Here is a 12241-nt window from a genome sequence, read left to right as displayed (position 1 = left end):
GTAATTTTACAATCTACCTGGAGAAAGGAATGGGGCATTGCTGCAGTGCCCCAGGAACAGAGCAGAAAACTGACAGAGTCCCAATTCCTTCCCTGATCCCCCCAGAGAGAAAAATTATTTCACCCTTTTCATGGAGCATCTGGGACCCAGCTGTGCACTCAGTCAGCTGCCCTGGCTAGTGAGTACAGAGGTGGAGTCAGAACTACCCCCACTTCCCACCTCCTCCAAACCCTCTCTACCCACTTGCTCACAATTGGTAGAAGGAGGTGAGTAGCCCATACTCTCCACACCTCAATCTCAGCAGATGAAAAAAGGGAGTAAGAACTGTGACAATCTAGACCATAACATCTTTGTAGATGAGTATCCCTGTTCACTGAGTGCAAAACACCTTATGATGTTTCAGGGCTGCTTATACCAAACACCACATTTCCCCTGCTTTTCCTGTAGCCTGCTTTTTAAAAATCAACATCCTCAGAAAGTTCTCAGAATTTTAATGCAACATTATGCTGGCTAGATAATTACCTCTGACTGTTAGTGTAAAATAGACTCAGAGTAATTTCCCTGCATTGGTTCTGCTTCATAAAATTCACTGGAAACAAATGGGAACACATTCTTCTATAAATGCCTCTGGAGGGAGACACAGCCCAAAAAGTAGCTGGTGTGTGCCAGAAAAAAAGATATCCTTGGAGTTCCCAGAAAACATTAATACTGCTTTAAAACATGAGCTAAAATATACAAACTATGGTTTAGTCTAGCAGGACATGGCTGCAGTTGAATTTTGCACGATTCCTTTAACCCTTCATTTATCTTGCATTTCAGTGCAAATATTTTGCTGTACGTTACACAAAATTAATTTTAAAAAATCCATTTACATCTATATATAAGAAAAAAGTACCAGTGTTCTGCCCTTCAGCATTGAAGATAACCAACATGATTCATAAGAGTCACTGCCCCTCATAAATGCCCTGAGCATATTTTTCTTTTAGAGATTACTGGAGAATGTTTTAAGATTCATGTGAGCATTAAATCACTCAGGGTTAATCAACTACATTTTTATTCGTACAACCAACCTTAAGGCTAAAAGAACTTTAGACGCTGCATTACATAATCCCACATTACAAGCAGGGATACAGATTTAAAGAATAAATAAAAAGGCAGCTCATTTAATGCATCCAGTGGAATCTAGCCACTGGTTCTGAATTACAATAAACCAAAACAAAATCCAGGGCAGAAGGCTATTGATGACATTCTCACACTATGTAGTAACATTGCAAATATAAGGCCTTATCCTGCTCTCACTGAAATTAATGGGAATTTTGCCAAGGACCTCACTGGAAAAAGGATACAGCCACTGACAACTGTACAGAAACCAAAACCATAAAACTACACCATTAAAAAGGGGGAGGAGGGTGGATTTTATTTCCATTTTTTATCGACTTTATTAAAACTTAGTCTTAATAGTGTTGATTTTACAATTGGTTGGAATCAGTATCCCCGGCTCTTGGTTACTCTTTTCTCTAAGGAGGGCAATTTGAAGCACCTGGAACAAAACCGGTATTTTAAGCAATATAATTAGATACCCCAGTACTGCATCTGAACACCGTTTTATTCCAAAATACTGGCCTGCAGCCAGACATTTATCACCTCCACTTTCTTATTACAAACTACTGTACAGTGGTGACTCAACTGATCTACCCCAAAACGGCTCTTTGTACGTGAGTACCTACAAGTCTCTGTACAGTTATATTTTCTAAAGGAGCTGCTATGTAGGTAGTCTATACAGCAGTCACTGTGAAATGCCACACAGTATTTCAAGGGAACACATTAAGAAATTTTGGTCGCCACTATCCAGGTGTCACATGTGAATGCCCTGTGTAAGTAACTCTCTTATGCAAGGGGCCAAATTTAACCATGAAGTAATTTCACTAGAGCCAATTGAGATCTGGGTTTGGCCCAATGATTTAAGAAAGCTACTGTATACACTTCCAAAACAGTCTCTCACAAATACAAATGCTATGCTCACCTATTCATTCACATACAGTGTTCTCACACACCACTTCTTTTTTCTGAGCTTTGTCAAGAAAAAGACGGTCAGGCACAATCATGACAAAACATCTATAACTTGGCAACTGTAAGAACTGGTTGCCAAAAATGCTCTAAAATATCTTTTTCTGCCTGGCATCTGACTCTCCAGCTAGATTCCCTCCTACTTTCCCTGGATCTTGTCGTGTTTATCTAATAGTCTGTGGGCATGTAGGTGGTCAGACCTCTTCTAGATTGCTTTCATTTCCACCTGGGGTAGTTTGCATTGTAAGAAACATGATAAACCTCACTACATGAGACCGAGACCAGTGGCCTGTGCTAAAATGTCATGGAATCTAGTGCTTTTGTCATCTTTCACAGCAGCAAAGGGATGTCACAGAAAGGGCTGTCAGATTCAAAACACTGTCCTTTGATCATATGTATACCCTTTGCAGATCGTGCAATACAAATGCTCATAGGGACATGGGACTCCCCCGTCCCCCATGTAGCATCATTAACTTCATCTCAAAGTTTGGTTGTTCACCATACTTTTTAGATGATACCACTGGACAGGTTACCTAACACAATTAGAGGTTTCACATCCGTGCATGTCACTCACTGTGAATATGACCATGGATTTTTTTTCCCCTCTCTCTCTCTCTCACACACATACACACACAAACACTTTTTAGCGGGGTAGAAGCTGAGATACTGCAGTAGCAAGAGCCAGATTAGGCAAGAGATAAGATTAACAGATGAAAGAGACAGCAATGTTTTCCTCAACAGAAGGGATACAGAATACCTGAGCACAGTTAAAAAATGAATAGGTGAGCACAGCATTTGTGTCTGTGTGAGACTGTTTTGGATGTATATACAGTAGCTATCTTAAATCACTGGGCCAAATCCATATCTGCTGTACCTCCATTGGCTCCAGTAAAATTACATCATGGTTAAATTTGGCCCATTGCATTTGAGAGTTACTTACACAGGGCATTCACATGTTACATCTGGATATGGCAGCCAAAATTACATAAGGAGTTCCATTGAAACACTGTGCGGCATTTCACAGTGACTGTTGTATAGAGTAGCTACATAGCAGCTCCTTTAGAAAGTATGACTACTGTACAGAGACCTGTAAGTACTCTCCTTAGGGTATGGAGTGAGTTTCTGCAGCAGTTTTTCAATACTGATTAATACACTGTGAGACATAGGCCCATTGGTGCCAGCTGGCAGCAGGTTCACAACTCTGTGTTAGCAACTCCTAACAGGCCTCACAAACTCATTACACCTAACACACTGCTGTCACAGTATTTACTTATAAAGAATGCCATGTGAAGTCTTAAATGAAAGCCAGGATCATGCTGGTCATTAACGTCATTGCAAGATCTACGTATGTCTGTTATTTAAGGAGCTATGTGTATGTACTTAAAATGTGTTTTAGAAATTGAGTCCCAAGCAGAGCTGACAAATAGGTTTATTCTGGAGAGAAGAAAAAAAAATATGTATCTGTCAAATGTAGATTAATCAGTGTAAGACAAAAACAACTGGACTCCTATTTACATACGAGTCAACAAGGGGGTGAGAAGTCAACAGGAAGAGAGGAGCAGCAGAATGTGGGGGGGAGAGCTTTGTCTAGCTGTACACTTGAATGGTTTACTTGGCTATAACTAGGGGACAAGGCAGACATTTTGTCGTCCATTACTGAGGGAGCAAAAAGGACAGCACTTTTTGCATCCAGGAATGGTGGATCCCAGCTAGGTGGGTTGGTGATGCTGGGAGTTTACTTTAGGTGCAAAAGTACTTTAGACAAAGATTTTGGCCTGTTAAAGTTTAGACTCTAAGAAACATTATTTTGTTTCCACTTATTGTCCTTTCTAGCTACTTCTTTTATAATAAACTTATGGTCATTTCACTATTAATATATTTCAGTACTGTAATGTTATGAAGGACCTGGTCCTGAGTTGTGCCAGTCAAGCTGTGTACATACAGTCCTTTCGGGGACAGCTTATCTGATAATTTCTGTCAGGGCTGGTTTACACTTGAAAGTTAGGTCAGCTAAACTATATCACTGAAGGCTGTGAAAAATTGCATGCCCCCATGAGGTTAACTAAGCCCACCTAAGCCCTAGTGTAGAGACCACTAGATCAACTTAGCTACTGCCTCTTGGAGAATTGGATAGACTATAGCAACAGAAGAACCCCTTCCGTCGCTATACTACAACAACGCAGCTGTGTCACGGTAGCTTTTGTAGTGTAGACACAGCCTCAATGTCCAGCAAAAGAATGCTGAATACTGCAGGGAGCATCCTGAGGACCCTGGGGTTGGTGTGTGTCAGTCATCAGCCTGCACGGAGATACTGAGGTCTGTAGGTCTCTGAAAGTCACTGCTTATGTGTGGCCAAAAGTTATTGGTTTTGGGGAGTTGGGCTGCAGAAGGCAGCAATAAGATTGCTTCATGCTAAGGGCAGGTAGTGGTGAGGTGCCTCAAAACCTGAGGTGCCCCTGGGAAGCATCATATATGTACTTGCAACTTCAATGTGCAAAGTAAATTGGCTTCTCTCAATCCTGGGCCACACTGGACAATTGTTCAAAGAACACTCCCTCCACACTCACACCTTTTCCAATGTACTTTTGCCCAATTGATAATCCCTACTGCAGTGAGGCCCTGTATTAAAATATTAAGCAGCACAGCAAAATGGAGGTACATTAGCAAAGATGTGTAAGGAAGCTTTCATGGTATCTGTCTGTAGCCACTGCTATCAGATTCTCAGCTTCCTGAGTGTGTTAAAATCAACCCAAAATGTCATTTTAAAGGAAAAAGTACCTTATTACTGACATGTCCTGGGGAAGCCAGAACACTCCCAACCTAGAGGGCTATAATGATCACATAATAGAATAACACAGCAGAGTACATCTCAGAACACATCTCACTCATTCAGAAATGAAAGGTTTTCTTGTGGAATTTATCTGACTTGTTTTATTCTCTTTCCATTCATGCAATGGTCCCCCACAGAATAATAAAACATAAACAATACAGACAGTTACTGAAATGTGTAATGATTCTTATAGCACATATATGGTACAATACTATAAATAGAATTCAAAATATTTACCAAAAATCTATTGCTAAAAGACTAAACCCAACCAGTGTCTAATGTTAGATACAATGCTCAGATTTGGCTGAGCTGTGCTTGATGTATGACCTGGGGAATGGGGGTATGAAAATGGTTGTGTAGCAGGGTACTGGTGCAAAGGCACCTAATTAGCCCCTGCTCAGCCAGCCCCAGTCAGGGGAAATAGATTGGGGCTGGGGAGAAGGCTGGTGCCTGGCCTTTAGAACTGGCTGGACCTGCGGGTTCAAGGGCTATACAGGCTGGCTGGTAGCCAGAAGGAGGGAGATGGCCAGGGGAAGGTCAGTCTCCAGGCTGAGGGCAGACTCTGTAGGAGAGGAGATTATAATCCCCGCAAGCTCTGTATATAGTATATCACTGGTGGTGGGAGAACAAGGTGTAAATAAAGCCACAGGTGCTGTAGAACTAGAAGCCTCTCTGAGCTTTATTGGAGAAGCCAGTGGGTCCCAGGAAGCGGGGCAGGCAGAGGACCTGTTACAGGTTGAATGATATCTTTATTTTGGTTCAGTGCCAGAGCATTCCAAATCAACTACAGCTAGTGCAAGTTAGAGCTGCCCTAAGCCTGCTCTAATTTGCACCTGGCTCCATTAATGGGCCAGAGGCTATTTGGGAATCTGGAGCCTATTGGAGTGCAGCTATTTTCTGGTCACCTCACAGCTCATCTTCTGACACCAAGGCTGGGGGCTGGTGTTGGGCTGGCTAGAACATCCCTTTGTTTCCCAAGAATTTTCCGACAGTGGATAATTTCCAACTAATTCTTAAACTTCTACTGCTGTAGCAGTGCTGGTGGAATGTGGCTATAAACTATTCAGCCAGCCAACCACTACTTTGAACTTTCCTTGTCAAGTGACAATCACCTAGATCCTCTCACTCATTTGAGCAACAGAAGGTGAGGAATACATTTTCAGGTACCTGTAATATCTGTTTTGTTGGTTCTACCTACCATAAGGCAGAGGGAAGGAATTCTTCATTCTTTTCATATACTTATTTACACTTTTGGTCTAATAATACTTTTACAATCACTTCACAAAAGTGTAAATGGCTTCACATGGTGCATACAAGGTTTTTTGTTCACACATAAAACAGATAAGATTTCTAAGAACAAGGGGTTCACTGATCTGCATTTTGTGCAACCATTTATACTTGTGCAAAGTGGGTTTAAAACTCAAACCAAGTCAGAGTGGTAGCACCTTACGTTCAGTCTGCACAAATTCTGCATAGGTGTAAGCAGGGGAAAGGCAGCAAATGAGTAGGTCCCAGAAATACAAAGAGAACCTAATTCTGATCTCATTTATAATCGCTTTCAACTGGTGGAATTCCACTAGTTCTGATTTTCAGCTGTTTGTGTACTGCTTTCAGCATAGTTCATCTTGGTGACCAGTTTTGCCCCAGGTAAAGTGAGTGCAGCTCAAAGGCCGTTGTAATTGATGCTCAGCTTCCCACAGCCCAAAAGATTCAGTCCAGCAGTTGGCAGTAGCTAGGGTGAGAAGTTCCTTGGCCACCCCATCTATACTGGGGACACAGAGGGTCACTGGTACAGAGCACATTGTATGCTATACCTGCTGTCACTGATGCTGGGCAAATACACAGATAGCCAGTTAATCTGGCATTAAAACTTCTAGAGAAGCATAAAGTAGCATCCATAACTTTGAATTGGGTCCATTGACTTCAGATAAATTGCTTATGACTATGACATAAGTAAGGTCAGAATGAGGCTCATTCTAGAATGCTATTAGTTTTGATTCATCATAGTAAAGTAGTACTTGCTTGGGTCCATCACTTTACATTTAAATCAGAGGATATATGTGTGAAAGCCTATTAACTTCAGGTTAACAAATTTCTTAGAATTTGGTTAAAAAATGCATTTTCTTACTTCCTTTCAGTTGCACAGGAGTTCTGCCTGATACATGGCTAGATGAGAAATCTATCTTGTTGTAAATGGGGCAACCAAGCAAGGCTGCGTGGAAAAAAACATGAGAAAAGTGACAGTAAGAAGGATGCATCCCATGGTTTGTTTTCTGACTAGCATTCAGTTCTTCTTTCTGTCCTGTGCACTGACATTTGTGATCATTTTATCCTCCTGTTCTCAGTTTCCAAGCCTTGGGCCTGCTGCTGAGAAAATTCCCTCCCTTCCTCCCATTCTCAGGAATGACAATCTCACAGAGCCATAGGAATGCAGTTGTTGAGGCAGATTGCTGTCTTGCAGAAAAAGTAGGTAAAGAACTATTTCTATGGTGGGGCTTGATGATTAAAACCAGATTTTGAATTTGGGTGGCTAGTTCAGTTAGCAGATTATCCTGGTGATGTACTGTTAGCAACTGATATGGCTGAGAAGGTTAGCTGACTGTGATGCTGTACGATTGAATATAACCATTTCTATCATTGATATTGCCACTGTTATACCATTGCAACAAATCTTGTACAAAGAATATGTTATCTAAGGTGTCAATGGAAAAGTTATGATTTGCTCAGTATGATTATCATGTTTACATGCATGTATCATCTTTTTGTCTAAAGTTATGAATACTGGGCATGGAATTGTGTCTTATACGTGTATTGTATCCCTGAGTAACATGCACCAGATAAGATTTACTTTAAGGCCAGATAGCTATGTATTGATGGCCCATCAAGGATACTTAGATTTCACAATGGGCCATTGAAGAAACTCATTCCACTCAGAAAGATCTTCCTGTGGATGCCTCAGTAAGAATATGGGCAATGGATGCCCCTGTGAGTCATCAAACTGTGTAAGGATATGTGATATGCTCATGTGAGTCTAGACTCCATCTTGAGCCAGTAATTTTCCAGGCACCTGGGCTGTGAGCTTTGTTTGAGTCAGTAAATTTCCAGGCACATGGCAGAGAATATAAAAGACCCTACAGATGTATCCATTTTTCTTCTTTCATGCCCTGATTCTTTGGACTGGGTATTTACAACTAAAAGGAGCATTTTGAACTATGGACTGAGGACCTTCCAATCTTTCAGAAGTTACCAGAGACACATTACAATCCAGCAGTTATTCCATCACTGCTACAAATCTGATATAAGGATTTTGTGATTATTTGTATGTACATGATCTATTAACAACTTTCTTCTTCTTTTCTTTTATTATTAAAACTTTAATTTTAGTTACTAAAGGATTGGCATTAGTGTGATTATTGGGTAAGATCTAAGTTATATATTGACCTTGCCTAGTCGCTGATCTCTCAGGATTAAAAGGACTCTATGTTTGATTAAATTGATTTTCAGTAACCACTTATCATAGAGTCCAGTGTCTGAGTGGTGAGACAAGGGCTGGAATGCCTAAGGAGACTGCATTTTTTTACTTCCTGTTGACCAGTGTGGTGAGACAGAGGTTTACTTTTCTTACTGGCTTGGTATAATCTAATGATAGAAGAACCACCAGTTTGGGGTGAGTCTGCCCTATTTCTCCGCAGCTTGTCCTGAATTTGGCATGCTCAGCTGTGACTCACTAAGCTGTGACACTGGCGTTGTTGTTGTTTTTTTTAAGGTACAATGGATGGATGCAGGAGGTCAGGCTGCAATGATCACAATGGCCCTTTCTGCCTTAAAAAATCTGTGAAATCTATGCACATTTCATTGGCTTATTTTATGTTTCCCAAATACTGGAGCTCACCTTTCCTTAGGTCTGGTCAATCCTACAGAGTTAGGTTGACATAAGGCAGTTTATGTCAACCTAAGTGTTTACACTAAAATGTAGCTCCCACCGACGTAACTCAGCTACTACACCAACTTAATAACTCTGCCTCCATGAGAGGCGGAGTTATAGGATCCATGTAGTTAGGTCGATGCAGTATCAGTGTCAACACTGTTGCTTATTACGTCGACTGTTGCTGCCTTTCAGAAGCCGTCCCACAATGCCCCACACTGACAGCTAAAGTGGTGCAAGCACTCCTGATGAGGAGGTGCCCCACTGACACAAGGAGTGTAGAATGGAGATGCAAAAGTCATTCAATTACTGTGGTGATTGTACGTCACCATAACTTAGGTCAACTTAATTTTGTAGTGTAGACTTGTCCTTGTAACTTAAAGACTGAAGGGATTGCTCTGGTCTTTACAGTCTGGTCCTTTTCTAGAACATCAAGGGAAAAGATTTTCACTTTTCTTAGTGATGTTGTTAATTATCCCTCCCTTGCTCTCCCATCTCATTTCTGGTAATAGAATGCTTTTCCATTAAGTAACACCACATGGAAGAGAATTCATCAGGGTGGAGGGGAAGCAGCTGCTTATTCTGGGCTGCATCACCAGCACTAATGCAACTGTTCTACACCATTTCAGAGACAGAGCTGCAAATGCCCTGGTATTAAGACCAAATAGTTTGTGAAGAACTTCAAAAAGATCTCACAAAACTAAGTGATTGGGCAACAAAATGGCAAATGAAATTTAATGTGGATAAATGTAAATTACTGCACATTGGAAAAAATAACCCCAACTACACATATAATATGATGGGGGCTGATTTAGTTACAACTAATCGGGAAAGAGATCTTGGAGTCATTGTGGATAGTTCTCTGAAGACGTCCACACAGTGTTCAGCGGCAGTCAAAAAAGCAAACAGGATGTTAGGAATCATTAAAAAGAGGATAGAGAATAAGGCTGAGAATATATTATTGCCCTTATATAAATCCATGGTACGCCCACATCCCAAATACTGTGTACAGATGTGGTCTCTTCACTTCAAAAAAGATATTCTAGCACTAGAAAAGGTTCAGAAAAGGGCAACTAAAATGATTAGGGGTTTGGAGAGGGTCCCATATGAGGAAAGATTAAAGAGGCTAGGACTGTTCAGCTTGGAAAAGAGGAGACTAAGGGGGGATATGATAGAGGTATATAAAATCATGAGTGATGTTGAGAAAGTGGATAAGGAAAAGTTATTTACATATTCCCATAGTACAAGAACTAGGGGTCACCAAATGAAATTAATAGGCAGCAGGTTTAAAACAAATAAAAGGATGTCCTTCTTCACACAGTGCACAGTCAACTTGTGGAACTCCTTACCTGAGGAGGTTGTGAAGGCTAGGACTATAACAGTGTTTAAAAGGGAACTGGATAAATTCATGGTGGCTAAATCCATAAATGGCTATTAGCCAGGATGGGTAAAGAATGGTGTCCCTAGCCTCTGTTCATCAGAGGACGGAGATGGATGGCAGGAGAGAGATCACTTGATCATTGCCTGTTAGGTTCACTCCCTCTGGCCACTGTTGGTAGACAGATACTGGGCTAGATAGCTCTTGGTCTGACTCGGTACAGCCGTTCTTATGGTATCCTAAAGAGAAGAACTAGAGAGGAAGAGAAAAGAACCACCCTTCCGCTAACAATGTGTGCTCTCAAGTGCCTATGACTAATTGAAACCACCAGGAACATTTAACACAGCTATAGTTCTATCATAAACAGATAGCTAAGGGTTAATGTTCTTTTACCTGTAAAAGGGTTAATCCAGGGAACCTGAAACACCTGACCAGAGGACCAATCAGGAAACAAAACTTTTTCAAATCTGGGTGGAGGGAAGTTTTGGGGTGTGAGTTCTTTGTTCTTTGTCTTGGATCTGACCCTCTCGGCTCTGAGAGTGATTTTTCTATCTCCTGGCTTTCTAATCTTCTGTTTCCAAGTTGTAAGTACAAAGATAGTAAGACAATAGGTTTATATTGTTTTCTTTTGTATTTACATGTGTGTAGTTGCTGGAGTGTTTTGAATTGTATTCTTTTTGGATAAGGCTGTTTATTCAGTTTTTTTTCTTAAGCAATTGACCCTGTATATTTCCACCTTATACAGAGACTATTTTTAATGTATTTTTCTTTCTTTTTATAAAGCTTTCTTTTTAAGACCTGTTGGAGTTTTTCTTTAGTGGGGACTCCAGGGAATTGAGTCTGCAGCTCACCAGGGAATTGGTGGGAGGAAGAAGTCAGGGGGAAAATCTCTTTGTGTTAGATTTACTAAGCCTGACTTTGCATACCCTCTGGGTGAGGGGGGAAGAGAGATTAGCTCTCTCGGTACTTGTGTTTCCAGGACTGGAAACAGGGAGGGTGGAGTCCCTCTGTTTAGATTCACAGAGCTTGCTTCTGTATATCTCTCCAGGAACCCAGGGAGGGAACACCTGGAGGGGAGGAGGGGGAAGGGAAATGGTTTATTCCCCTTTGTTGTGAGACTCAAGGAATCTGAGTCTTGGGGTCCCCCAGGGAAGGTTTTGGGGAGACCACAGTGAGCTAGGCACTGTATAAATCCCTGGCTGGTGGCAGCATTATCAGGTCCAAGCTGGTAACTAAGCTTGGAGGTTTTCATGCTAACACCCATATTTTGGACGCTAAGGTCCAGATCTGGGAAAAAATGTTATGACAAGTTCCCCTAATGTTTAGCCCATTATGGGGGAAAATAGATGCAGAAACCTAGCCCCTTTGTGCCTGATTTGTTGCAAGAGCAAAAGGAAGCAAAACAGTGACAAATGTGATAAGGAGGGATGAGCTGGAGCCGTGTGGAGAAAGGCACATGAATGCAACCACAACTGCAGGGAGCAGCAGGAAGTGTGAATGTAGAAGAGTGGGAGGAGCTGTGAGGTAATGGATAGGTTGGCATGCTGTTATTAGGTGCCATTATATGCCTCACCAAAAGGAGCTATGCCAGCAGGCATACAATGAAAGGAAGTTGTATGCTATTGATAAGGGAAGAGAAGAAGAGGTAGTTCTATGGGAAAGGAGCTGAAGAACCAGCCAAGAGGACTTACTAGTCTCAATCAAATAATTTCATTGCTTTGAGAGAGTGGAACTCTTTGCAATGGCTCCATGACTAGACAAGACACTGCACCAACATGCATCAGAAATTAAAGGATAAGTCCAACTTCTTGCCTGTTAAAACCAAAACTGATATTCATTTTCCTTATATTAAAGCAACAAAAGAAAACCACACGGTATAGTATGCATGCTTCATTGCAAGAGTAAGAGGACACTTTTCACAAAATAAATGATCTACAAAATACTCATGGTCATCCTTCAGAATTGCAAACATCCTTCTTTCATACAAGAAAAAAAAGTCACCTCCCCAGTGAAATACTGTTATCTCAGCCAAATCTTTGTG

The sequence above is a fragment of the Gopherus flavomarginatus genome, chromosome 1 (genome assembly GCF_025201925.1).
Source record: "Gopherus flavomarginatus isolate rGopFla2 chromosome 1, rGopFla2.mat.asm, whole genome shotgun sequence".
NCBI lineage: Eukaryota > Metazoa > Chordata > Testudines > Testudinidae > Gopherus > Gopherus flavomarginatus.
Note: the sequence above shows the minus strand (reverse complement) of the source record.